The following is a 5,134-nucleotide window of genomic DNA, read 5'->3' as shown; positions in this document are numbered from 1 at the left end:
GTTACAACTGGGTTCATTGTTCCAACTAAGAGTAAAACAACCTCGTTTACTGTTCATGAGGAAAAAAACAATCTACATGCATCATAAAGTTCACTGAGAAATGTCAAAACTGTCAGTGTATTCAATTCAATTTCGCAATCGTAAATGCTGTTGAAGGAGGCAACCAATTCAGAATATCCTCATTCAAAATGTCTGGACACTACACACCATTAGTTAAATGACTATATGAAGAGTAATAGTGCCATCTAGTGGAGATATCGTGTGGTGTTAAATTTAAATCTAACTGCCTGGCCCTCTGGGTCTTCTGCTGGCACATGAGGCCCTGAGAGAGCAGATCCATGTTCTCCTCTTCCACCTGGCCCTGGCTGACTTCCTTCCTCCTCAGTGTGGTGGTAGTGCTATCATTCTGTGCTGGCTACTTGGCTAAGGGGTTCCCAAAGTGGACTTTGTGAGACAGCAAGCAGGGGTTGTTAAATAATTTTCAGAAATGTATATATATATTTAAACTATTAGAAATAGCATACAGTATACAGCATACAGTATAGAATACTGTATTTTAGCCATAATTGTCACAAAACATAAAATAATAATAGTAGCACATTTCATTTCTTTGCCCCTCCTGACCTCCTGTGATTACGACAGATTAACAACATTAGCGTCCAACATTTGTATACTTCTATCACCTCAGGGGATAGTTGGGTTCACAAGTCACTGGCACTGTTATTTTGGGGGTCACGGGCTGAAAGGTAGTTTGGGAACCCCTGTTCTAGATCACCACAGTGGCACTAGAGAGGACCCTCACCTCCCTGGCTATGGTGGTGGTGGTGGTATTGGTCACCTGCTTCCCTCCCAGCTATGTGGCCCAAGTACTGATCTGGGTTAGGGTGTGGTCACACAGGATGAGCAAAGCCGTGGAGGTGGTAAGCGCAGTCTTCAACAACACGCTGACCCTCACCTGCCTCAACAACACTGACCCTCACCTACCTCAACAGCACGCTGGACCCTCACCTACCTCAACATCACACTGGACCCTCACCTACCTCAACAGCACACTGAACCCTCACCTACCTCAACAGCACACTGGACCCTCACCTACCTCAACATCAACTGGACCCTCACCTACCTCAACAGCAACTGGACCCTCACCTACCTCATCAGCACACTGGACCCTGTGGTCTACTACGTCTCCAGCCCCACCTTTCATTATTCCATATGAAAGAAATTTGAATAAATGGTTAAAAAAATGTAGGTTATTTGATGTCACTGGAACATGTCCTGACTCATGGATAGCAAGTTTCATAACTGACACAGTACATTACAGTAAAATGCCAATTACGTATGTGTACTTATGTGCATGAAGACGATCCCAATATTGGTAATGTATACATGTATAGTAATAATCACTTTTCATTATGTACCTGCAAGGAAAGGCACCTGCCTGATATCCACTTCTGATCCCCCACACAGAGGGTCATTGTGTGACCTCCACACAGGGGTCTGGCCAAAACATGACTAACTGAACAACAGGTTCTGTAGTGTGAAATTATAGACAAACCTGTATTGCTCCTGGTGATGAACCAATGCTGAATGTTTTTTGCACTTCTTTCTCTTCATCAGTTTTCAAAATATCATTAGACAGACAACCTGAAGAGCTTTCATATTTGATGTAAGGGATAATGTATTGTCCGCCGGTAATTATCAGAAAATAAGTCCCGACAGGGAGAACAGAACCCCGACGCGCAGCGGAGGGGTTTTGCTTCGACCTGAAGGGACTTATTTTCTGATAATTACCGGCGGACAATACATTATCCCGCTTATTACACGGCTACTTGCCAAAATGAGAAAAGAACACACTGAATATTTAAAAATGATTTTGCTACCGTTTCGTGTCTTCCGCAGACAAAATAAATAGTTTGCCACACAGATAGAACTTGACAGTTTCAGGTGTTGCGTGGCAACGTCTTACTAGCTTACCTTCCCTTTCAATGAAATTCCATTACAATAAGCTAACAGAATTCTTGCGGAGGGATATGAAAGACGTCAATCAACCCGTTGCCATTGACAGCGGTGATTATATACTTTGCCGGTGATTTATATAGATTTAACATAGGCCCAAACGTTGGGAAGGCCCATTCATGTGAATGGAACTTTCTGCAGCACTCTGATGAGCCGTGTAATAAAACAATTTAACACACTCCAGAGCACTTATACACAATAATCAACAGTTTAACATAGCCCTGCTGCATTGCAATACCATTGATGTTAGACAAAGCGATTTATTTTACATCTTTTGTTCATTCTCAGGATTTGGATAAATATTGTAATCTCTTTAATATATACACTCTCTGTGAAATGCTGTCACATTAGACCTTCCATCAGACATGTATCTGATACTAAGGGAAGTCAGGTGCTGTGAGTGTGATGAAGGGAACAGAAGAGGGTGTCGGGGGAACAAGAGAAGAGAGCGGAAGGTCAGAGGGGACTCAACACTGGACTCAACACAAGAGGCTGGTGTGAGGTGTGGAGATGTGTTGCAGCATGGGCTCGAGAGATGTGTGTGTGTGTTTCAGCATGGGCTCCAGAGATGTGTGTGTGTGTGTGTTTCAGCATGGGCTCCAGATGTGTGTGTGTGTTTCAGCATGGCCTCCAGAGATGTGTGTGTGTGTGTGTGTGTGTTTCAGCATGGGCTCCAGATGTGTGTGTTTCAGCATGGGCTCCAGATGTGTGTGAACAGTTTCAGCATGGGCTCCAGAAATGTGTGTGTATGTGTTTCAGCATGGACTCCAGAGATGTGTGGTGTGTGTGTGTGTGTGTGTGTGTGTGTGTGAACAGTTTCAGCATGGGCTCCAGAGATGTGTGTGTGTGAACAGTTTCAGCATGTCTTATCCTCAACATCAGACAACCTCAGGCTCAGTTGGATTCATTGCTACTAACTCATTTGCTATTGCCATTTAGCTGTACATATTGGCTAAATGAATACATATAAGAAGGCATTGGTTCTGCAGTTCCCAATAACAAACAGGTTACACAGTAAATAAGGGTGTCATTATTCTTGGGAAGTGCAATGGCAATGTTATCTAGATGCCCCTGTTTGCATAACATACATGATACATGAAAAGCTGAAAAACCTCACAACTAATGTTCAGTCCAGACTGCTCATACTAATGTTCAGACCACACTGGTGGTAATAATGTTCAGGAGCACATACACACACCAGCTGAGCCTCACAGTATCTGCATCATGAAGTGGACAATCCTAATCTGTGCTTCAAAGATTCTGTTGCTGTCTGGTATAAGAACAAACAAATGCCTTTATATTGTATGTTACCCACTACAGACCTTAACCAGCAAATTACAGCATTCCATTCAGGGTTCAAGTCCTCTCGTGTCTTCTAAAGTAGCCTACTAGGCTTTTTGATCCACCTCTATAACTTCAATGTGTAAGCCTGTTGAGGCATGTATGGTAAAGGGAAATAAGCAGTGTGTGATGGAGTTCTCTCTCTCTTTCTGTCTGTGTTTGTGTGTGTGTGTGTGTGTTTGCAGTAAGACGGTGCTCTGTAGCGTGTGATGGAGTTGTTTGTGTGTGTGTGTGTGTTTGCAGTAAGACAGTACTGTGTAGGCAGAGTGTGATGGAGTTATCTCTGTGTGTGTATGTGTGTGTGTGTGTGTGTGTGTGTGTGCGTTTGCAGTAAGACAGTAAAAGAAACACTGTCATTTGATTGGCTGAAAGCGAAGGGGGGTTATCAGACACGCACAAGAGTGTCAAAGCATACTTTACCTTGTGGTGGCACTGGCAGACAAGTGAGCGGGTGTGTCTGGTAGGCTAGGTTATCAGGGCTGTGTACGAATACAATAATAATAGGCTAATAGCTAATAGCCTACATAACCCAAAAAGGCCAGTGCAAAACATTTTAATATTCTCTTTGCCCTTCAGCGTGTACATCTTTGCCCATATTTGTGCTTTGTAGATCAGCTATGTCACCAAAGAAGAAAAGGATACAAAGCTTGTACTCTAAGTAGGCAAAATAACTAGCCACACAAACTGGCAACTGGTACTCTGGGAATCCAGAGTTCTCGCGGGAGCACAATATCAATTTGCTCAGGGAGTCACTCTGGCAATGAGTAATGATGCACCCTACTTTTGCCCCTTGTATTGCGGGGAACCAATCACATCTGTGTATCTGATATAGGCGGGCCAGAGGTGAGCTAAACAGATGACAGTCGTTGTGTTATCCAATTGCATCGAAGTCCAGAGTCAGTCGGTAAACATTGGTTGTATAGTGTTATCCAATTGTGTGAAGTGAGATTTTCAAATACATGCTTGGTGCCGCCCCTTGAGTTTGGCCATTGCATTATTCGTGGCCAGAAACTTAATCTTTCGGATTTGGGTCTGGAATCTCCAGGCTAGGCAACTGGTAGCATGACCAAGATTTCAAGTGCAGATTCTAATAAAATAGCATTAATTGTTGATAGGATATGTTGATTAGGGGTGTGCACAGTCGCATAGCACAACAGAATAGAAATCACATAGAGTTACCATGTCACTGACTGTACCCTACTTAAGTTATAATCTTGCAGTCGCAATAATTAATGGATCCGAGACATTTTCCTGTTTCTATATTCTGTTTATGTAGGCTAATGCATTTGTAAATGCACAATGCAAAGAAATAAAAGATACACTATGGTGCATTTCCATACTCATTGAAATGAACATATTGCGAGACCATTATCTCTTCTATGATCCCAGAAAAAAGTGTATTGAATATTTATTTTATCTGGTGAAATAGAAAACATGATGAATTAAATCCACATATCCTTGCACTATGCACAACTACATCCACTAACCTAAAACCGTGATTCTGAAAGCTAATTATGTTCACATTCATCTTATACTTATGCCCCATTTTGCGTTTTTTGCCCAACATTGCACATCATCTACTTAGGAGGGCATTGCTCCTACATACTTTGGCCTATAATCAAATACCTGGACACTTTGGCTGCTGAGACACTGTGGTTTCTTGGAAAACAATCAGAAAAACTGTGTGATGTACTGACACAGAGTTACAGAGGCTAGAATATAGTTTTCTCATTTTTGTTTTTTATTTTTAATTTTATTGAGACATAGTAAGATTAAT

Source organism: Alosa pseudoharengus, unplaced genomic scaffold, assembly GCF_046254945.1.
Source record: "Alosa pseudoharengus isolate Yale_2024_CS ecotype anadromous, Long Island Sound unplaced genomic scaffold, YU_APseudo_1.1 YU_APseudo_1.1_scf_6, whole genome shotgun sequence".
Lineage (NCBI taxonomy): Eukaryota > Metazoa > Chordata > Actinopteri > Clupeiformes > Clupeidae > Alosa > Alosa pseudoharengus.
The sequence above is the reverse complement of the archived record's forward strand: the minus strand, read 5'-3'. Positions refer to the sequence as shown.